General features: G+C 41.8%; 1 protein-coding gene and 1 long non-coding RNA gene across 2 annotated transcripts in view; one reads left to right on the top strand and one right to left on the bottom strand.

Moving 5' to 3' along the window:
* Positions 1-24,363, top strand: part of LOC138763170 (transmembrane and coiled-coil domains protein 1-like) — a 69,249-nt gene that overhangs the window by 40,129 nt on the left and 4,757 nt on the right. The window contains exon 5 of the transcript XR_011357361.1: positions 4,989-5,110. The gene's annotated coding sequence lies outside the window, so the exon portion shown is untranslated. The remainder of the gene's footprint in view (positions 1-4,988; positions 5,111-24,363) is intronic.
* Positions 9,065-23,177, bottom strand: LOC138763173 (uncharacterized). Its single transcript, XR_011357362.1, has 3 exons — positions 23,098-23,177; positions 22,543-22,640; positions 9,065-10,341 (listed from the first exon to the last, which is right to left on the bottom strand). It is a non-coding gene; the product is annotated as an uncharacterized lncRNA (long non-coding RNA).

Genomic DNA, 24,363 nt, shown 5'->3' with positions numbered 1-24,363 from the left:
GGCACCTGTCTGCTTTTTGCTCAACCCTGGACAAAGGACTCTGGCCTGAACGTTGGCCACCCTTTATGTCCTGTTGATACTGCATGCCCTGCTTCATTTCTCCAGCACTTCTATGTATTGCACTTGGCCATAGTGTCTGCAGACTCTTGTTTAACCCTAAAATGTGAGTTCCACCAGTACTTGGTGTGGACCAGTGGCCCAGGTTTGGATAAACACACCAAAATGCTGGAGGAACTCAACCCAGTCTTTTCAGCCTCTAAAGGAGACAATGATATATTGCTGACATTTTGGGCCTGAGCCCTTCTTCAAGGAAATATCAGAAAAGGCAGAAGCAGGATAGATCAGAAAGTCTCAAAATTCAAACAATTGAGGGAGGAATCCAGACCAACCAAAGGTGTTAATTGAATGTGATAAGGGACTACGTGAGAATTTATCATATCTGTGCGAAAGGAGACCGGGAAAGGAGAGATAATAGGGGAAGAAGGGGATGAGGTGAAGGTTTAACGAAGGCCAGAGAAGTTGATATTAATACCATCCATTTGGAGGGTGCCCTGTCAGAAGACTAAGTGTTCTTCCAATTTACAGGTGGTCTCAGTCTGGAAGTGTATGATTCCATGGGCCAATATGTCAGCAAGGGAATGGGATGGAGAATTGAAATGGGTGGCCACTGGGAGATCCACGCTATTGTGGTGGACAGCCGAGGTGCTCAACAAAGTGACTGTTTGGGGCCCTGAATGGTGATGAAGGAGGAGGTGTGGGAGCAGGCGGAGCATCTTCTGTAGTCACAGTGGAGGTCCCAAGGGGGGAGATTGGTGGGGAGGGAGGAATGGACAAGGGAGTCAAGGAGGGTGCGGTCCCTGTGGAAGGCGGAGAGGGGAATATGTGTCTAGTTGTAGGATCACATCGTAGTTGATGTGAATGGCAGAGGAAGATGTGTTGGATGCGGAAGCTGGTGGGGTGGTAGGTGAGGACAAGGGGAATCCTGTCCTTGTGTGTGGGGGCAGAGGGGACCAGGGCATTTGTGCGGGTAATAAAGGATGTGTGGGTAAATGCCAAGTTCATGGAGGAGGACATCTCTGATGATCTAGCATGAAAATTTTCAACCCTGGGTGCAGATGTGACATAGACGAAGGAATTGAGAGAATGGAATGGAATCCTTGCAGGGGACAGGGTGGGAAGAGGTGTAATCAAGGTAACTGTGGGAGTTGGTGAGTTTATAGAAGATGTCTGTCAAGCGTTTGTCCCCTGAGATGGAGACAGATTGAGGAAAGAGAGAGTGTTGCTAGAGATGAATTAAGTGAATATGAAGTTGGGCTGGTAGTTGGCAGTAAAGTGGATGAAGTCAACGAGCTGATCATGGGTACATGAGGCAGCACCAAAGTAGTCATTGATGTAGTGGAGGAAGAATTGAGGGGTCTTTCCTGTGTAGGCTAGTAGCATGGATTGCTCCACGTAGCCAACAAAAAGGCAGGCATAGCTGGGGCCTGTTCAAGTACCCATGGCTACCCTTTAACCTGGGAAAAAAATGGGATGAGCCAAAAGAGAAATGATAATTGGGAGTGAGGACAAGTTCTGACAGCTGGAGGAGGGTGGTGGTAGAGGGGTACTGGTTGTTTCTATTGTCCAAAAAGAAATAAAGGGCTTTGAGGCCTTCAGTATGGGGAATGGAGGTATATAGTGATTAGATATCCATGGTAAATATGAGGCGATCGAGTTCAGGGAACTGAAAGTTGTTGAAGTGACGGAAGGCATGTGAAGTGTCCGGGATATAGGTGGGGAAGAACTGGACCGCGGGACAAAACAGAGTTGAGGAAGCGGAGACTAATTCAGTAGGGCAGGAGCACTGGATGTGATGGGTCTGCCGGGACAATTGTGTTTGTGGATCTTGGGTAGGAGGTAGAAACTCGCAGTACAGTGTTGGGAAACAATAAGGTTGGAGATCGGGCCATGGAGGTGATCGGAAGTGATTATTTCAGAGATGGTGTGTGATATAGTAGTGTGATGAGTTTTGTTGAGGTCCTGTTGGAGGAGTAAGTAGGAGGAGGTGTATGAGAGTTGTTGTCTGGCTTTGGCCAGATAGAGGTTAGTGTGCCATTCTCCATCAACTGCAATGTGAGGTTGAGATCTAGGCCTGGACAAGAGAGTGGGGGGGGGGGGGGGGTGTGCAGGGTGGGGGGAAAGAGCGGGTATTGTGGGGTGAATTGGTGAGGGGGTGATTTGGGGTACAGCATTCCAGAGCACTGGAGGAACTAAGCAGGCCACATAGCATCCAGGGAAGGCGATGGGCAAGTCAATGACACCTAGTTGGGACAAGCTAGCTTCTGCAAGGTCCTTCTCCCTCCTCCTGCCCTGACCCCTCCACCTCTTCCCTGCCCTGTCTCCATTTTGCCTCTGTATCTTCCCCTTTCACCCTGGCACACTGTCTGCTCTCACACTCCCTGAACCCCCACCCCCCCGCAAGAAACCCTTCCTCCCTGCTGCACCTCTGCTCCCACTCTCTCCAAACCCCCCATTTCTCCTGCCTCACCCACTGTAACCATTCCTTTGACACCCACATTTCCTCCTTCTTGCCGATCCCTCTGCTTCCACTCTCCCCAATTCCCCACCTCCCCTTCCTCTCTGCCGCACCCACTCTCCCCAACCCCCACCTCCCTCCGTGCTGAACCAATGCTCTCATATTTCCCTGCCCCTTCATCCCCGCTGCACATGCAGATCCCACTCTCTCTGAACTCCTCTTTCCTCCCTGCCACTCCCACTCTCCCTGGCACCCCACCTCCCTCCCTACTGCACCTTCTGATCTCACCCTCCTTGGCCCTATTCATCCTTCTTGGAGCTTGGTCGATGTAGCTTTGTCTATCCTTCCAGTCAATTTAGTGGATTTTGCAGAGACACTGTTGACTGTATCCTTCAGATGCCTGCTCAAGGCAGTGCAGTCATCAGAAGCAGAGGACTTGGAAGACCATGAGTTTATGTCCAGGTCTGAGGTTAGAGGCACTTAAACTTGGTCACTACTGGTGAGTGGAAAATGAAGGAAAGTCTAGGAGGCATTCCCAGGTCAGGCCATGAGCCACTGAGAGTCAGTTCACTCCAGTTCACACAAGGAAAGTGTTGAAATAATTGCAGCAGATTTTAATTATTGAATGATTGTTAGTTAATTGGTGCACCTGAATTCAAAGTCCTCATGGGCAGGTTGAGCTGATGAGGAGGATTTAAAATAGCTAGGTGGGCGACTGGCACCAGCGTGTTGGGTCAGATAATGAGCAATTGGTGTAAAGGTAGATATTGTGTAGTGAGACTGTGAGGAAGGACAGATGGTGGATGAAGCAGAAATATAGTCATTTGGAAGGGTTGAAATGTGTATAATGAGAGAAGTATTAAGGATAAGGTGAAAAGAGCATGAATCAGTTCATGGAATTACGATGTTTTGGCCAGTAAAGAGACTTGCATGACACAAGGACAATTGGCTGATGCAGGTGCCAGGGTTTAGATGTTTGAAAAGGATAGAGAGGGAGGTAAAAGAGGGAGGGGGTATGACATTGCTCTTCAGAGATAGCCCTGATGTAACTTTTTAAAATGGCTCTCTGTTAAATTCTATTTTCCATGTACTGATGTAACCCTTACAACTTTCTTTGCTATCCATCCACCACACCACCAATTTTGTTGTCATCCGCAAACTTGTGTCAGCTACATTCACTTCCAAGTTGTTAATTCAAATGACAGACAGCAGTGGACCCAGCATTAATACCCCAGGCACAGCACTGGTCACAAGCCTTCAATGTATAAAAGAGAACCCTCCATGACCACCTCTGTCTCCTTCCAGCTCCCCCTGCATCACAGGTGATCTGACCTCCTGTGTCCTTATCAAGAAGAGGTTGAGCAGGCTGGGACTTTATTCCTTGGAGCACAGGAGGATGAGGGGCAATCTCATCGAGGCGCACAAGATCATGAGGAATAGATCAAGTGAATGCAGAGAGTATTTTGCTCAGAGTAGGGAAATCGGTAACATAGGTTTAAGATGAGATTTAACAGGAACCTGAGGGGTAATTTTTTTTTACATAGAGGGTAGTGGGTGTATGGAAGGGGCTGGCAGAGGAATAGAAAACAGGAAGGAGGGGTTGGAACTAGTTTACCCGACATCAGTCTTTTGAGGGAAATGCTGAGAAGGATTATAAGATGTTACCCCCCCAAAAAAAAAACCCGGGGGAGGCTGGTATCCATAGCATCAGAGAGGACCTGGTGAAAGTAGGTTGGAGGCAGATGCAGGTAAAGCATCATCTGACAAGAGGGAGTCTTTTAAAAGTGAATCATTAGTATTCAAGGCCTACATGTTACTGAAAGGGGAGGGGGGAGGTAAGGATGGGAGACAATGGGTGAGAAGGAATATTTAATTACATTTAGAGATACAGGGCAGTAAAAATCCCTTCTGGCTCATGAGGTACACCAATTAAACTACTAACCCCATTCTTGTTTGGAAACTGAAGTGCCAGGTCACACGGAGAACATGCAAATTCCTTACAGACAGCACCAGATTTAAATCTGGATCACTGGCACTGTGACCCATGAACCTGGAAAGGGGAGAGGACTTAATGTCATGGGCCAAATGGGACAAGGACTTCTTATGGGAGGAGAAGAGTAAGATGGATAACCAAGCGTTCTGTCCCTATATCAAGAGTAAGCCGGGAAAGAGTTGGAGCAAAGAGTTTAACCGGGGGATGTTGGCGACACAGTCAGGAAGACCCAGCAGATGTCTTAAGGTGTTTGGCGAGGGCAAGGCTACCAGTCCAACTTTTGACAACAATTTACAGGCTGCATCATTGTGTGGTACAGTAGCTGCAAAGTATCTGACCGAAAGTTGATACAGAGGATCATCAAAACGGACGAGAAGATCACTAGGGTCTCCCTTTTCCTCTTCTGTCAACATTCACCAGGAGCGATGCTTAACCTGAGCTCAAAAGAATTTTAGTGAAATCTTTCCATCCATCACACAGGATCTTTGACCTACTACCATCAGGAAGGATGTACTGGAACATCAGTGCAATCAGGGCTGCCAGGCTGGGAAATAGCTACTCCCTGCAAGCTGTGAAATTGATGAATAGTGTCCTGTAAACAGGTAATTCACTCCAAACTATTTATATTATATATTGATGTACTGTATATATGTGATTACTATATGCTGTGTATTGTCTGTGTACGTGTATGCACTGTAGTCCAAAGAAATTCTGTTTTGTCTGGTTGTATAGGTACAGTCAGATGATAATAAACTTGAACTTAAATGTTGAGCAGTTGCCTGTGGCAGTGAGCCATGTTCCTGAAAAGTCATGGTGTGTGGCCCTGACTCACTGGTCTGCCCATTAGGGTGGATGCGTTGCTGCTGGCAATCAACCAGCGCTGTCTCCACCTGGCAGTGAAAGCAGGTGTTTGAAGGTCAGGACCCCAAAGCAGAGGTCCAGCAGGTCGCTGTAATAGGACCCCGGTGGGAGTGGGGACTGAGTCCTCGCTGGGGCCCTGCTTCCAGCAGTGTTCTATTGCAGGGGGAAGGAAGGGCCTGACCATCCGCTGGAGTGGTGGGAAGTGCTGTTCATGCTGGCCACCCCCTCTCGACGCAAACTCACTGGAGAAGCTTCATCTACCCATTACAAAAGAGGGGCTCGCTCCGGGAGACTGTTTTTAAGTGGGATCTCATCTATTAAAAAAAAAATTAATTTAGACATGGAGCACGGTAACAGGCCATTTCGGCCCATGAGTCTGGGCTGCCCAATTTCGCCTGATTGAACTACACCCCAGGTATGTTTTGAAGGGTGGGAGTAAACCGGGGAAAGATCGAGGGGCTTAGGGTGGACAACCAACACCTTTTTCCTGGGGAGACAATAGCAAATACCAGAGGATGTCTGTTTAAGGTGAATGGAGGAAAGCTTGGGGGAAAACACACAGATACGAGGAGAACATACCAACTCCTCAAAACCCTTTGGCCAGTGATCCTTGGGGCAGGGATCTTTGGGACAGGGATCCTTGGATTGAAGAGCTGTGAAGGGGTGGGTCAGTAAGTTTGCAGATAATACGAAAATTGGTGCTGTTGTGGATGATGTGGAAGATTGCTGTAGGTTATAACAGGATGTAGACAGGATGCAAATTAGGTAGTGAAGAGGTATGGGCACATGGTTCTCCATGTTTCCAGCAGTGCTGAAGGTGAACAGAGCAAATGAACATTGTGGCAGAAAGAAGGCCCAATGCAAATGGAGTTCAATACAGTTAAGTGTGAAGCAATGCACTTTGGAAGATAGAACCTGAAGACAAACTACATGATTAATGGTAGGATATTTAACAGCGTGAAGAAACAGGGATCTCTGGGCCCAGGTCCATAGATCCCTCAAGATTGCCATGCAAGTTCACAGTGTGGTTAAGAAGGTGTATGGTGTGTTGGCATTCATGAGTCAGGGGAGTGTGCTCAAGAGCCATGAGGTAATGTTGCAGCTCCATAAATCTCTGGTTAGACCACACTTGGAGTATTGTGTTCAGTTCTGGTCACTCCATTACAGGAAAGATGTAGATTCTTTGGAGAGAGTGCACAGGAGATTTACCAGGATGTTGCCTGGATTGGAGAACATATTGGCAGATATGTTGGTTTATTGGTTTTTCTCTTTGGAGCAAAGAAGGATGAGCAATAACTTAATCAAGATGCATGAGATTATGAGGGTCTTAGATAGGGTGGACAGGCAGCACCTTTTCTCCAGTATGACGATAGCAAATATATCAGAGGATATCTGCTTCAAGGGAGTGGAGAAAAGTTTGGGGAGATGTCAGAGGAAAGGTTTTTTTTACACAGAAGGGTGGGTGTCTGGAATAAATAGCTGGGGGTAGTGGTGGAGGCTAGACTCTTAAAAGAGTTGGGCACAGAAGGAAGGGTTAGATTGTAAAGTAGATTTACATTGGTCAGCTCATCATTGTGGGCTGTAATGTTCTGTGTTCTCGTAGTGACCACCTTTTCCCCCCCAAGTGCAGCTGAATGTCCTGCAATGTAACTGAATGCAGCAGTCCCGCAATCCCATCCACTCCGATCCCACCAAGTTATCTGTACTGCCAAAATCGAATCAGTCCCCCATCTTGTCATCCTGTACGCCCCTTCTCCAGGTCTTCCATTGGTTCCCTGAGCATCAACCAACTGTGTGCACACGCTTCTCTGTGCCCCTATTTCCAGCAGTGCTGAAGGTGAACCAAGCAGTTGGAGGCTCTTTGGGGCTGGTTGAGTGCTGCTCTGGTCCTGGCTCTGATGTGCACCCCACTCTTCCTGCACCTTGTGCACTGGAGACTGCACACTTCCTGCCCAAATGTCAAGCATTCTGTGAGTAAACCCTGCCGCCTATTTTCACTCAGCAATTGTTTTTGTGCCTCTAATCAGCCTGCCTTCCTGACACCTTGTTCCGTTTCCTTGTTGAGCTCCTCAGGAAGCCATGGCTCGCATTTGGGAAAGCTCGGGGAAATGAGAGGGCAGCAGGCTCAAGACATGATCCAGGCTCACCTGCCAGTGCTTCCTGGGGTTGGAGATGTTTCCAAGGGACTGAGTCTGTCTTTGATCGGGGAGGGTGATACAATGGGGCTTAAATTTTCGCGATACAGCACAGAAGACCCATTTGGCCCATGGGCCCATGCCCATTTAACCTAGTCAGCCTGTTCATGTTTTGAAGTTGGGAGGGATCCGGAGCACGCAGAGGAAATCCATGCAGGTCACATAGAGAAGGTGTCCTCATGGACAGTGTTAAACAAGAAACTCTGCAGATGCTGGGGGATTGATATCAGGACACAAACGTGTTTGGGAAACTCAGCAGGCTACTCAGCATCCAGAGGAAATCAAAGGCATTTGTAGTTTCAGGCCTGAGCCCTTCATCAGGTATAAGCAAAACTGGTCATCCCTGACAAAGGGCCCAGGCCCGAAACGTTGGTTCGCCTTTACTTTCTATGGATGCTGTGTTACCTGCTGAGTCTTTGCAGGCAGTGCTGGATTTGAACCTGGATCGCCGGCACTGTACTAGCTCGGTGCAATCCATGCCATTTTGTAGATTGAGACAGTAGGGGAGGGTGAAGCGGTTGTTCTAGTGGGTAAACATTTATTGAGAATTATTTATGTTTTAAATAATTGGCATTGCTAAAGGAGTCAGTAATGGAAAGTGTTAAGAACTTCAAGTTCCTGGGTGTCAACATCTCTGATGATCTGTCCTGGGGCCTCCATGATGAAGCAATCACAAAGAAGGCTTTCAATGCATGTACTTCATGAGGAGTTTGAGGAGGTTTGGTATGTCACCAAAGGCTTGCAAGTTTCTATAGGTGTGCTGTGAAGAGATTTTTGACTGGTTGCATCAGTGTTTGGTAGGCGGTGCCAGTGCACAGGACAAGAAAAAAATTAGTATTGTAACTCAGCCAGCAATAACACGGGCATCAGTCTTCACTTCATGGTGTCTTAAGAAAGCAACCACTGTCCTCAAAGAACATCACTACACAGGCTATGCCCTCTTTACACTGCTACCATCAGGAAAAAGGTGAACTCCCAACAGTACAATAACAGTTTCTTCCCCTCTGCCATCACATTTCTGAATGGACAATGTACCCCACACTTTTATTTTGAACTAATTTATTTATTTATACATTTAATTTTATAGCAATATTTACAGCAGTAATGCTACTGCAAAACAACAAATTTTGTGACATGATCGTGACAAATATATTCTGATCCTGATTCTTTCAGTCTTAACAAATATTAAGACTTTTTGTCATACACTTAGTACAATTTACAGATGAGCTGAAATTCTCACTTGGTAAAGAAAAAGCTCATCTTTTTTAATTAATTCTGCTTAAAATGAGGATGCTCGTGAAGACCCGCTTTCAATTTGTTGTCATTTTCCATCATTAAGAACAAGGCAGGACTCTAGAATCTTAACACAGAATTTTGCAAAGAGCATAGAGGGGATGAGTTATCGAGAGAGGTTGGACAAACTTGGGTTGTTTTCTCTGGAGTGTCTGAGGCTGCAAGGAGAGGTTTATAAAACTATGAAAAGCATTGAGAGGATGGCAGTCATAATATTTTTAATTTTTTTACAGATTTAAAATAATTTCAACAATCAGTACAGTCTTTTTCAACATTCATGGAATGTACAGAGCATGTGTTTTGTCCACCCCTTTGGCACCAAACGCATAACCATACCGATTGTACAAATACAAGTAAATACAAGTGGTGTTCGGAGTCCCCACCAAAAGCCTATAAAAGAACAACCTAATTAACTAAATAACTGAAGTAAGGAATAAAAAAAAAACTAAATTAAAACACCTTTTTTTAAACACGCATGTCATCTATGCCAGGTTCCAACTCCTTGCATTAGAATATTTTCCCCAGGGTTAAAGGGTCACACACTAGAGGATATGTTTAAGAGTGAGGGGAGAATGGAGAGTTTAAGGGAGATGTCCTCGGCAAGTGTTATTCACAGAGACTGGTGGGTGCCTGAAATGGGTTTACCATGAGCATTGGTGGAAGCAGATAAGATGACAGCATTTAACAAACTTCCAGATGGTCACACAAATGTGCAGGGAATGGAGCGATAACGATCAGAGAGAAGAAATTTATCTTAATTGGTCATCATGTTCAGTGCAGACACATTGGCTTGATGGCCCTGTTTCTTTACTGTTCTGTGTTCTATAAATCTAATTAATCGAATGAAATTACAAGAGACAATAAATATATGAGCTAGATAGTAATTAAGTACAGGTTGTACTCCTTATCTGAAATGCATGGGACCAGAAGTGTTTCAGATTTTGGATTTTGGAATAATGTGTTTAGGGAAACTAAGTAGCACATTAGGCATCAGCAGAAAACCTGTATCAGCTGTTAAACAACAAACAATGATAGGCTTTCACTCTCCAGCTACAATGCTGTGTTTTGATCAAAAGGATACAGTACATTATTTCAATGCAATAATGTTGCTGGTCATGCTACACTCAAACATGGCATTTTAAGTGGAGGTGAATTTCAGATTTCACATGAAAATAATGTTTTGTACTTGCCTTGATTCAGAACCATTTCAGCTATTTCACCATTAGTTATTTTCAACAATATCTTTATACCACAGAGCAGAGAATAAGCAAAAAACACAGTGAGTAATGCATGTAGGTCTGGTGGTGTCGATGGTTGGTAACAAACTTGCACCAACAGAGCGTCAGAGCCCCACATGGACAAGTAAGGTCAGGTGTGTAATTTTCCACTTGTGTTGTCATGTCGACCAATATTCATAATAATTCTCAACAGCACGGAGGAACAGAGAGATCTTGGGGTTGAAGTCCATAGATTCGTTAGAGTTGCTGTGCAAGTTGAAAGGATGTTTAGAAGGCATTTGGCATGTTTTTTTAAATTTTTTTATTTTTCACACCATAAACCACATTAATCAAGATACATACATTTTCCTTTTCAAATATATACAGTGTTGTTTTCTCCCCCCCTCCCTCTTTCCATCCCACCCTCCCTACCTCCCCTCCCATTCATTTAAAGTACAGAATCTAAGATACATTAAACCAGTCAAACAATGTTGTCACTCAATAAAAATAAACAAGAAATTCCACTGAGTCAATTCTTTTCATTTCCTTCTCCTTCTGTCATTTTAGGTGGCAGATGTCCCCGGTAGGTTTTCTCTATTGTGTTTCATGTATGGCTCCCATATTTGTTCAAATATTGCAATATTATTTCTTAAATTATATGTTATTTTTTCTAATGGAATACATTTATTCATTTCTATATACCATTGTTGTATTCTCAAGTTATCTTCTAATTTCCAGGCTGACATAATACATTATTTTGCTACGGCTAGGGCTATCCTTTTTAAACTTTATTTAAGATTTTATAACATGAATAACATATAGGATTACATTAAAAAAAATTAAGAATAAAATAATAAAATTACAATACAGTATCAGTAATCTAAATAAACTATACCCTCCCCAATAATTATTACACATTAATAACCCAACTCAAATTAGTCCAACCCCCCCTTCCCCCCCAAATAAAGAGTGAAGAATTAATAAAGTTATATATGTGAGAAAAAAAAACCCACTTACAAAAAAAACAAAAACATAACCGATTAAAATACTAACAAAAAGAAAAGTAATTAATACTAAGATATCAGACTTAAAAAACATATTTAAATCAAACTTAAATGCATATATTTAACAAACGGCATTAAGATGAAACATATATTTAACTCAAACTTAATATAAAAAATTAGTAAAGTTAGTAAAATTATCTATCAAAAATTCTTAAACAATAATCAATTCTTTAAAAAAATTGTAGCATGAAAAAAAATGAAAAAAAACTTTATAGAGATAAACCTTCACCAAATATCAACTAACTTCACATCTATCATCATATTAGTCACATAAACCACCATCTTAAAACAAAATTCAAACCTCATTAAGCATTATACAATTCAATTTTAGTACTCTTCCACCATTTTTCCCTTTTACTCTTGAATAGTTATCCAATAAAAGCTCCAATACCACATTTAAATATCCCCAATCATTATGTTAAAATTCAGATATCCAAATAATAAAAACACATCTACAACGAAATCTATATCTTCAACAAATGGAGCATAAACCACAAGCAAAATTCAAGCCTCATTAAGAATTGTACAATTCAATTTATAACTTTCACCATTATTCCCTTCGTTCTATAACTAAAATAGCAAAATAATATACACCAGAATTACCACTCCTTTCACCTTAAAGTTAAAGAAAAAATAAAAAAAAAACTTATCCATCCCATTCACATTTAAATTTCAGATATTCCTTATCTACTGAATAAACTTTACAAAAAAAACCACATCAATTTTTAGTTTTTTAAACAATCAAATACTTTATTATGCTTTTTTTTATATTTAAACAAAAAAAAACCACCCTTCACTCTTTAATAATACAAAAAAAAGGGAAAAAAACAAAAAAAACGGGTCGGAGGTTTAAAATACCCCCTCCCGTCTAAACCGCGCAATGTGGTAACTCCCAAAAAAAAATGGGTGTGAGATAACTCACACGTAGCAGATGACTTTCAGGAAATAGTGCCTATCCAGTTCTCTCCCCCAACTCTCACTTCATCTTAAACTAACATCATCATTATTTAATATCCCTTTTTTTAAAAAAAAACATTAGATAAAAAAATAAGGAACAACTCTTCTTTTAATCAGCTCCAACTGCCGAGTCACCATTACAACCATTCCTCCTTGGAGCACGGCTCTTTTCTTCCATCTCTTGTCTCCTTAGAGATCGCGGCAGACTATGTCTCTGTTGAAACTGAGTAATTGGCAGCTCTTGAGCAAATGCTATAGCTTCCTTTGGAGAATCAAAGAACTTTGGTTGGTAACCATCTTGAAAAACCTTCAAAACAGCTGGATATCTAAAGGTTACTTTGTAACCTTTCTTCCACAACAACTCTTTAGCAGGATTGAATTCCCATCGTTGGAACATAACTTCTTGACTCAAATCCGCATAGAAGAAAACTCGATTATTTTGAATCATCAAGGATGATTTTCTCTGTTGTGCATTTCTAATAGCCACTCGTAAAATTATTTCTCTGTCGTAATAATTCATGCAACGAACCAAAACAGGTCTTGGATTTTGTCCTGAAATAGGTCTTCTACGCAAGGCTCTGTGAGCACGTTCCAGTATTATACCTTCCAGGAAATGTTCTTGACCCAGCACCTGCGGAATCCATTCAGTAAAAAATTTTCTTGGGTCTGGTCCCTCCATACCTTCCAGCAAACCAATAATCTTCATATTGTTCCGTCTGGATTGGTTTTCCAAATAATCAATCTTTTTCACCAAATTTTTATTTTGAGTTTGTAAGTCTTCAACCATTTTGGTCACATCAAAAACTTGATCCCGTATTTCGTCTATATCTTCTTCACATGAATTAAATTTATCTCTCACTTCAAGCTTAAAAGCTCCAAACTCAGCCATCTGTTGAGAATGTATTTTCACCAGAGTATTAAACCTAGTACCAAGTTCAGTCATAATCTTGGATAATCCCTGCATTGTATAAGATAATTTAGATTCAAGAATCACAAAAATCTTTTCAATTGGAAGAGATTTTGGCTCAACAGATTCCTGCTTCTTCTGCATAACCAAAGGATCTTCTGTTCCTTCCTTCATTCTGGTTGCATTCCTTGTAGTATGACTGCGTGTGGAAACCCCAGCCACAGCCTCTCCAGCAGTGACTGGAGGACGCTGGCCGGGGTTTTCCCCAGTCCATAATGTATTAAGTTCTCCCAGTACATCAAGTTGTATAGGTTCTTCTATCTCAAGAGGTGCAGTTTGCAGCGCCACCTCTACAGTTGACAAATGCCTTTGAGTAACTCTTTGTTCTAAAGGCTGTTTGGCGCCCTCTTTAGGGGGCTCTACCGATGTAACATAGAGCTCTACATCCAAACACTGTACCTCTCTCCTGGGATCCATTTCACGCTGAGTCCCGGTGTCTTTCCTGCAGGTAGGCTCCAAAACTTGAACTTTTGGAAAATGTAGTTTTTTGATGATCTGTTGTCGTTTTATTTTTGCTCTTTTTCACCAATTGTACCATCATAAGTTAAATGAACAGCACTGAAATTATCTAAACTTTTAAAGAATTTTAACGGGCATTTCTAGACAAAACAATAAGATAGAGTCAGGAGAGGACTGGAAGGCATGTCCGAATCTTATGCCATCTTGCCACGCCCCCCCCCCGGCTAGGGCTATCCTAGCAAATCTTTTTTGTGCACCATCCAAATCAAGTCCAAATTCTTTGTTTTTTATGTTACTTAGGAGGAAGATCTCTGGGTTTTTTTGGTATATTGCTTTCTGTAATTTTATTTAATATCTGGTTTAGATCTTCTCAAAATTTTTTCACTTTCTCACACGTCCAGATTGCATGAATTGTTGTTCCCATTTCTTTTTTACAATGAAAACATCTGTCAGATACTGTTGGGTCCCATTTATTTAACTTTTGAGGTGTAATGTATAGCCTGTGTATCCAGTTATATTGTATCATACGTAACCTCGTATTTATTGTATTTCTCATAGTTCCAGAGCATAACTTCTCCCATGTTTCCTTCTTTATCTTTATGTTTAAATCTTGTTCCCATTTTTGTTTAGTTTTACCATTTGTTTCCTCATTCTCCTTTTCTTGCAGTTTAATATACATATTTGTTATAAATTTTTTGATTATCATTGTATCTGTAATCACATATTCAAAATTACTTCCCTCTGGTAACCTCAGACTGCTTCCCAATTTGTCCTTCAAGTAGGATTTCAGTTGGTAGTATGCCAACACTGTATCTTGAGTTATATTATATTTATTCTTCATTTGTTCAAAGGATAGTAATTTATTTCCTGAAAAGCAATTTTCTATTCTTTTGATCCCTTTTTTTCTCCCATTCTCTAAAGGAAAGATTATCTATTGTAAAAGGGATTAACTGATTTTGCGTCAGTAATAGTTTTGGTAATTGGTAATTTGTTTTATTCCTTTCTACATGAATCTTCTTCCAAATATTGAGCAGATGATGTAATACTGGAGAATTCCTACGTTGTACCAATTTTCCATCCCATTTATATAATATATGTTCAGGTATCTTCTCCCCTATTTTATCTAGTTCTAATCTAGTCCAATCTGGCTTTTCCCTTGTTTGATAAAAATCTGATAGGTATCTTAATTGTGCGGCTCTATAATAATTTTTAAAGTTTGGCAGTTGTAAGCCTCCTTGTTTATACCATTCTGTTAATTTATCTAGTGCTATCCTCGGGTTCCCCCCTTTCCATAAAAATTTCCTTAATATTTTCTTTAACTCCTTGAAGAATTTCTCCATCAACTGTATTGGCATGCCTGAAATAGGTATTGTATCCTTGGGAAAAAGTTCATTTTAATACAGTTTATTCTTCCGATTAGTGTTAGTGGTAAGTCTTTCCAATGCTCTAAGTCGTCCTGTAATTTTTTCATTAGTGGATAATAATTGAGTTTATATAGATAGCCGAGGTTTTTATTTATTTGTATACCTAGGTATCGTATTGCTTGCATTTGCCATCTAAATGGTGATTCTTTCTTAAATTTTAAGAAATCCGCATTATTCATTGGCATTGCTTCACTTTTATTTGCATTAATCTTGTAACCCTTGACACTTCTCCATATTCCTTTAATTTCTTATGTAATTCTTTTATTGATAATTCTGGTTCTGTTAAGTATACTATAACGTCATCTGTAAATAAACTGATTTTATATTCCTTGTCTTTTATTTTTATCCCTTTTATTTTATTTTCTGTTCTTATCAATTCTGCTAGTGGTTCTATAACTAACGCGAACAATAGGGGTGATAGTGGGCATCCCTGCCTTGTTGATCTGCTTAAGTTAAATTGCTTTGATATATATCCATTTACTGTCACTTTCGCCAATGGCCCCTTATATAATGCTTTAATCCAATTAATATACTTCTCTGGTAAACTGAATTTTTGTAATACTTTGAATAAATAATTCCATTCTACTCTGTCAAAGGCCTTCTCTGCGTCTAAAGCCACTGCTACTGTTGGAGCTTTATTCCCTTCTACTGTATGAATTAAGTTAATAAATGTACAAATATTGTCTGTTGTTCGTCTTTTTTTAATAAATCCAGTTTGGTCTAGATTTACTATTTTAGGTACATAGTCAGCTAATCTGTTTGCTAATAGTTTAGCTATTATCTTATAATCTGTGTTAAGTAATGATATTGGTCTATATGACGCTAGTGCGAGTGGATCTTTCCCTGTCTTTGGTATTACTGTAATTATTGCTGTTTTGCATGAATCTGGTAAGCTTTGTGTTTTATCAATCTGGTTGATTACTTCCAGGAGGGGAGGAATTAATAAATCTTTAAATGTTTTATAGAATTCTATTGGGAATCTATCCTCTCCTGGTGTTTTATTATTCGGTAGTTTTTTTATTACCTCTTATATTTCTACTATTTCAAATGGTTCTGTTAATTTATTTTGTTCCTCTATTTGTAATTTTGGTAGTTCAATTTTAGTTAAAAATTCATCTATTTTGTCTTCTTTCCCTTCGTTTTCAGTTTGGTATAATTGTTCGTAGAATTCTCTGAAGTTTTCATTAATCTCCGTGGGATTATATGTGATTTGTTTGTCTTTTTTCCTTGATGCCAATACCATTCTCTTAGTTTGTTCTGTCTTTGATGCCATGCTAGAATTTTGTGCATTTTTTCTCCTAGTTCATAATATTTCTGTTTTGTCTTCATTATGTTCTTCTCCACCTTATATGTTTGTAGTGTTTCATATTTTATTTTTTTTATCTGCCAATTCTCTTAGTTGTGTCTTCCTTCATTGCTAATTCTTTTTCTATATTTACTATTTCCCTTTCCAACTGCTCTGTTTCCTGATTGTAGTCCTTCTTCATCTTGGTTACGTAACTTATTATTTGCCCTCTGATGAATGCTTTCATTGCGTTCCATAGTATAAACTTATCTTTCACTGACTCCGTATTTATTTCACAGTACATTTTAATTTGTCTTTCAATTAATTCTCTAAAATCCTGCCTCTTAAGTAGCATGGAGTTTAATCTCCATCTATACATTTTTGGAGGGATGTTTTCTAACTCTATTGTCAATATCAGGGGTGAATGGTCCGATAATATTCTAGCTTTATATTCTGTTTTTCTTACTCTATCTTGCATACGAGCTGATAACAGGAATAGGTCTATTATTGAGTATGTTTTATGTCTACCCGAATAATATGAATATTCCTTTTCCTTTGGGTGTTGTTTCCTCCATATATCCAAAAGTTGCATTTCTTGCATCAATTTAATTATAAATTTGGTTACTTTGTTCTTTCTGTTAATTTTTTTCCCAGTTTTATCCATGTTTGAATCCAAATTAAGGTTGAAATCCCCTCCTATTAGTATGTTCCCTTGCGTGTCTGCTATCTTCAAAAAAATATCTTGCATAAATTTTTGATCTTCTTCGTTAGGTGAATATACATTGAGTAAATTCCAAAACTCCGAATATATCTGACATTTTATCATTACATATCTCCCTGCTGGATCTATTATTTCCTCTTCTATTTTAATTGGTACATTTTTACTGATTAATATAGCTACTCCTCTAGCTTTTGAATTATATGACGCTGCTGTTACATGTCCTACCCAATCTCTCTTTAATTTCTTGTGCTCCATTTCAGTTAAATGTGTTTCTTGCACGAATGCTATATCAATTTTTTCTTTTTTAAGTAAATTTAGCAGTTTCTTCCTTTTGATTTGGTTATGTATTCCGTTAATATTTAAAGTCATATAGTTCAACGTAGCCATTTCATACTTTGTTTATCTTCCCTTTCCGTTTCCTCACCATCACCTTTCCTTCTTATCCATTTCTGCTTTCTTGTTTTGAACACTTTATAAGACAACATTTCTAAAACATCAAACATTTCCCTTATTCTCCTATCTAAAATTTCTTTAACCCCATTATCCCCTCCCCTTCCTGAGTTGCCCTTTGTCCCTTGTCGGGCAACCACATCTCCCCTCGCCATTTGGATTTGCAAATTCACTCGCAAGCGTCAACTGATTTTGCAGTGACCGTAACTCCTCCCCACCCAGCCCCCCCCAGAAAAGATTTCAATTTTCATATATAACAAAGGTCACTCTTTTAATTCCCTCTTTACTTCCTCTGTTCCCTTTCATTCCCTTATTAATTCTTATCTATACTCTATATATTTTCCTCTAAATACGGATACACTCATGTACACGCATATATACATACACACGCATATATACATACACACACATATATATATATATATACACACACACACACATACATATAGTTCGTGGTCATTTTTACTCTTGTTACATGTCTTCATCTCTCTGCCTGTTTTGTAGTTGTTCTGCAAATTTTCGTGCTACCTCCGGATCCGAGAATATCCTGTTTTGCTGCCCTGGAATAACTATTTTAAGTACCGCTGGGTACTTTAACATAAATTTATATCCTTTTTTCCATAGGATAATTTTTGCTGTATTAAACTCCTTTCTCTTCTTCAGGAGTTCAAAACTTATGTCTGGATAGAAAAAATTTTTTTGACCTTTGTATTCCAGTGGCTTTTTGTCTTCTCTTATTTTCTTCATTGCTTTCTCCAATATATTTTCTCTTGTTGTATATCTTAAGAATTTTCCTAAAATTGATCTTGGTTTTTGCTGTGGCTGTGGTTTCGTGGCTAATGTTCTGTGTGCCCTTTCTATTTCCATTTCTTCCTGTAATTCTGGTCTTCCTAGGACCCTGGGGATCCAATCTTTTATAAATTTTCTCATATTCTTGCCTTCTTCATCTTCCTTAAGGCCCACTATCTTTATATTATTTCTTCTATTATAATTTTCCATTATATCTATCTTCTGAGCTAAGAGCTCTTGTGTCTCTTTAACTTTTTTATTAGATTCTTCTAATTTCTCTTTTAAGTCCTCTACTTCCATTTCTACGATTGTTTCTCGTTCTTCCACATTGTCCACTCTTTTTCCTATATCTGACATGACCATCTCTATTCTATTCATTTTTTCTTCTGCACTTTTAATTCTTCTTTTTATTTCACTAAATTCTTGTGATTGCCATTCTTTTACTGATTCCATATATTCTTTAAAAAAATATATATCCATTGTCTTGCCTTTCCCTTCTTCTTCCATTTCTCTATGTTCTTCTTCTTCTTCTTCCTCTGGGTTGGTCATCTGTTGTTTCCTTTTTACTCTCTTTCTTGTTCTCTTTGTTTTCTGTGTTCTCTTCCTGTTGTTGTGTTGCAGCTGTCATCCTCAGCTGTGGAGATCGACTCCTCAGCTGTTCCCCCCCTCCCGTCAGTGTTTTTTTTTCATGCGCATCTTGCATGCGCGACTCCTCGCGCATGCGCGGTTGCGCACTTTTACTTGGCTCCGCGAGCCATTTTTGTAGTCCCAAGCTCGGGACTTCCACTGACCTTAGGGAGCGGGCTTCTCTCTCCATGGCGGGCCTCCTCGGACAAGTAAAGCCTTCACCTTCTTCTTCCGACGTTCTTTCTTCTTCTCTTCTTCCTGTTGCTTTCGACTTTTCTCTCTTCGCTGCCATTTTCTTCCCACCTTTACTTTTACTTTGTTTTAATTTTTATTCTTGTACCTTTGTTTTTTTAAACTTTTCCGGAGAGGGCTGGAGTTCCCTGACCGGCCACTACTCCATCACGTGACTCCCCCCCCGGCATTTGGCATGTTGACCTCCATTAGTCAGGGGTTTAAGTTGAAGGTAATATTTGCAGCTCTTTTTAGACCATTGCATTCAGTTCTGATCATCACATTACAGGAATGATCAGATGCTTTGGAGAGGTCACAGAAGAGATTTATCAGGATGTTGTCTGGATTGAAAAGCATGTCTCATGAGGAAAGTTTGACAGAGCTAAGTCTTTTCTCTTTGTAATGATGAGAGAGGAGAGGTGATTTAATTGAGGGTTGGAAGATTGACGGGCTTGGATAGGGTGGACAACCAGCACCTTTTTCCTGGGACGAAAATAGCAAATACCAGAGGATGTCTGTAAAGTTTAGAGGAGAAGTTGGAGGAAATTTTTTTTTATTCTGAGTGGCAGGTGCCTGGAATACATTGCCAGGAGTGGGGGTGGAGGCTGCTACAATGGAGACATTCAAAAGATTCTTAGACAGGTACATGGATGTAAGAAAAATAGAGGGTTATGGTGCGAGGTAGGTAAAGGTTAGATTGTTGTAATTAGGTTTACATAGTTCAGCACAATATTGTGGGCCGAAGGGCCCGTACTGTACTGGAATGGTCTATATTCTATGCTAGGATTGTTAAGTAGTTATTTGGCACTCCTTCCTTATTAGGACAAGATGCTGAGTAAGAGTTCAGAAGTCACATTGCATCTGTGTGCAGTTCTGGTCATTGCACTCCAGGAAGGAGGTGGTGACAACAGAGAGTATACAGAAGAGACTCACACCAGTACAATGCCTAGAATGGAAGGATGCAATTATAGATGAGATCAGACATGCTGGGTTCAACTCCCACTGTAATGTAGGAGGCTGGGGGATGAACTAAAAGAGGTTGATAAAGTTACAAGGGGTATAGCGAGAGACCTTTTCCCAGGGTAAGGTAGTCTTGAAGCAGAAGGCACAGGTTAAGCTGAGAGATGGAAGAGAAAAATCACCCCTCTCAACTCCTTTCAAAGAGATAGGGGCATAGGTTTAAGGTGAGAGTGTGAAAGATGATGTGAGGGTGGAGATTTCCAGTGGAGGGTGGTGGTGAATTGCAACACGCTGGGGGAAGATAACATGGGAATCTGGGCAGGGAATGGGTAGGAAAGGAGGCCATGGACCAAATGCAGGAAAATGAGATTGGGGCAGAAGGCTCTTTCTGTGCTGGGCTATTTTGGAATCTGTGAGGACACGAAACACAACTTAGTTATTACATAAACATGCTGGAGAAACTCAGCAGGTCACACAGCATCCTTCATAAGGTACAGCCTGAAACATTGCTTCCCTTATAGTTCCCATGAATGCTGCGTGACCTGCTCAGTTTCTCCAGCATACTGTGTTTTGCTCTTAACCCCAGGATTTCCAGATTTCCTGTAATTTTTTTTTCTTGTACAAAGGTGGTTTGTTCAGTGATTACAAGAAATCACATTAATACAATGTTACAGTACTTCATTTAAATACTATTTATGTATCAAATTACAACACAATCATCACCGTCCAGAACATGATGCCCATTGGTTCTGGGAATCCCCCATCGTACCTGTGGACATTGTATCAGGAACACATGGGCATGGATGTAACCCCAGAAGATGGGCAGGCAGTCAGCCCGGGTTAAACCCTCGACTGTCTGCTGCCTGGACCAATGAATGGCTAAGATGACCAGGCCCAGGAGCAAACTTTTGAGGAGATCCTCCGATCGACCCACTCTCAACCCCCTCATCACCAGTGTCCAAAGATCAGGAGCATGGGGACTGAAATGCAGCCAAAACTTCAGGAATAGCCCTTTAGATATTCAAATTGAGGATGCAACCTCTCACACTCCACATTCATGAGTACGCTGTCTCCTCCCTGTCACAGAAGTGGCAGGTTGCTGGTGTGTTGGTGAACTGACTCAGGAAGCAGTTGCCCAGCACTGCTCAGTGCAACATTTCACCCCAGGTCCCCAATGTGAAGGAGGAGGACTCCCAAGTACAGAGACCTCCACTGGGGTCCCTCACTGCTGGGTGGTAAAATGGACACCGTGGCATTTCTGGATGACTGCTGAGGGCGAAGAAGTGGAAAGTATGCAGGAGTAGCCCATATAGGAACTGCTTTGGCTCATCTCTGAACAGCATGAATCACATAGCAGCTCATGCTATGTCAGACCTACTCCTGAAAAATACTGGCTGATCGGAGATCAACAAAGCTGAGATCGTTTCACTCCTCTCTGAGATTCCACGACACCCATTACCATGGGATTGGGACCAACCCCTCTGGAAGCAACCATGCCCCAGACCCGCACAGCTCGGGATAAATGCAGGCAGCTGCTGCTGATGTTCGCTGCCAGGAGCTGCATACCCTCCCAAAGTCAGCATCCCCGGCAAAGAAAATTTGTAGCAAGTACGTGCCATCGAGGAGGGTGCTTGGTATACATGTATCTCCTCAGGATCCTGAGGTGGAGAGGTGCCAGCTGGGCACACAAGCATACTAATGACTGACTGCTCTCCTCAATTGGGAGACTCAAGACTGCAGCAGAGACCCAGTGTATTATTTACCCCAGAAGAAGTCTACCAATTTTCTCTGGAGCACAAGAAATAAGAGCAGGAGAAGGCCATCTGGGCTTTCAAGCCTGCTCCACCATTCAATAAGATCATGGCTGATGATAAGCTCATCTCCACCTACCTGCCATTTCCCTATATCCCTTAATTCCTCTATTATGTAAAAATCTATCCAACTTTGCCATAAAATATATTTTCTGAGATTGTCTCCCCTGCTTCAATGGGCAACAAATTCCACAGATTAACCACCCTCAGGACAAAACTGAGGAAGAACTGCTTTTCCCAAAGTCTACTACTGTAGCTGGCCGAGCAGCCGCATAGCACAGTGGGCTGAACTGTCACCTGTGTGGCTCACCGACTAACCACGCAGCGCTGCAGGCATGGTCGCTGCTCGCTCACCTTGCAGAGAGCCCGTGCATGGTGCTGCAGGCTGGGTCATGCCACACTGGAGAGTTGGGCACTCACCTTCAAGATGGTGCTAGACTCCCATTGTTTTTATTTTAAGACACGAGCCCTGTGGGTGAGTTATTTGTGCTCCACTAATACTGTGTCTGGTGTATTCATTTAGTAGCTCTACTGGAGTAGTCACTACACTATCCTGAATCTTAAGGTTGATTGTCCCCTGGTCTTACCCACCAATGAAAACAACTTGCCTATCTCTTTTCATAATTTTCTGTTTCCATAAGATCCTATTCCAGATGTTGGAGATGGAGACTGGTCAGGGTGTTGGGGAGGGGTGACTGTTCTGGGTGGTGAGGGTGGACTTACCATTGTTGTCCTCACTGTGTTGTATTCCCATGGACATGCTGCTTCCTGCTCACTTGCCCCTGGCCATCTGCCACATTGCCCACTGGCTAAAGTGTAGGCTGGGAGAAAGAAACAAGTGCAAGTTCACTGTTTATTTCCAATCAGCAAGCCCTACCTGGAGCCTGCTGCGTCGGTCTCTTTGTTGAGGTGGCTGGATCGTGCAGCACTCGGGCAGGGAAGGTCCCAGAACCAGGGGAGGAGAGATCCCTGTCCTGGGGAATAATGGGTCCCAGACCTGGGCAATGGTAGGAAAGGGCTGGGGGCTATGGGTGGCCTTGTGCAGTGCAGGTTCCATCTAACCAGGGGAATGGCCACGCAGCTGTGGACTGACCAGGGGGAATGACCACCCAGCTGTGGACTGACCGGGGGATGACCCAACTGTGGACTGGCTAGGGACCCATTCCGGTGGGGGCTGACAGGGGGATGTACGTCGGCAGTAAATGACTATAAGTAACAGGAAATGCTGGGATCACTCGACGGGCCAGGCAAGGCTGGGAAGAGAGACAAGCAGCTAACATTTAGGTATGGGACGACAGTCTGAAAAAGGGTCCCGGACCCAAAATGTTGACTGTTCCTCCGTGCCCAGAAGCTGTTGTACCGTCTGCAGCTAACCTGACTCCTGTTTATGAGTACAAGCACGGGCTACTGCCCAGACTCGGTTGTCCCAGTCACCCACGCTGCTGCTACGTCAGGCTTGAGTCCATTCCAGGAGCCTGCTGGGTCGGCGCCTTCTCCTGGCCCTATTCCAGGCATGGCAATGTTGAAATTACAGAGTTCTGGGGAGTGAGTTATGGGCTGCCGTTGGGTGACAGGAGACATGCAGATCTGCTCGCTGGCTGCTTTATTTGGTGAACTGTCTTTTTGGAACAGATCCAGATTTTATTGGCACATAATACTCCCCAGTGTTCCTTTTGAATTTTCCCACGGATGAGATGACTTATCGCTGACTATGAATCTACTTAAAAATATTGACCAGTAGAGAGTGTAGGCTCGATGTTCCACCAATAGAGAGTGGGGACTCGGTGTCCCACCAGCAGACGGTGGGGACTCGGTGTCCCATTGTAGGCTGAAAGGCCTGTGCTCTTCTAAAAACCGCATTTACTCTGATGCATTTGATTTTACAAATGTATTGTAATTAACTTCACAATGGGTTCCAGTATTGTTCGCGACGACACTGGGGTCTCCCTTTCCTCTATTGACCACATTCATTTGGAGTGTTGGTTAAATTGGTTTCCAATAATTATTAAGGACCCTTTCCATCCAGCGCACAGTATCTGATCCACTAACAGCAGGAAGATAGAGGATCATCAAAATCGGGACTGCCAGGCTGGGAGATTGATAAATGGTATTCTGTAACCATGTAAATCATCCCAAATATTTATATATATTTGATTATTTATGGGATCGTTGTTTGTTTTTGTACGAGCACTATGGTCTGGACTTTGGAGGGACGTTGCTTCGTCGGGTTGCTTGTGTACAATCAAATGATAATAAAATGAATTTTGAACTTGAGCTGGGGAGGTGGGTGGGCACAGTGGCGAAGAGGATGGAATTGCCGCCTCACGGTTCCAGAGATTCTGGTTCAATCCTGTCCTCGGATGCTGTCTATGTGGAGTTTGCACGTTCTCCCAGTAACACGTCCAAAGACGTGTGCGCTGAGAGGTGAGTTAGCAGCTATACATCACCCCCAGAATGCGTAGGCGAGATGGTAAGGGTTGGACGCTGGATTAGAGTTAAATGGTTGCGGAAGGTGAAGCAGACTTAATGGGCCGATGACCATCT

The sequence above is a fragment of the Narcine bancroftii genome, chromosome 5 (genome assembly GCF_036971445.1).
Source record: "Narcine bancroftii isolate sNarBan1 chromosome 5, sNarBan1.hap1, whole genome shotgun sequence".
Lineage (NCBI taxonomy): Eukaryota > Metazoa > Chordata > Chondrichthyes > Torpediniformes > Narcinidae > Narcine > Narcine bancroftii.
The sequence above is the reverse complement of the archived record's forward strand: the minus strand, read 5'-3'. Positions and strand labels throughout refer to the sequence as shown.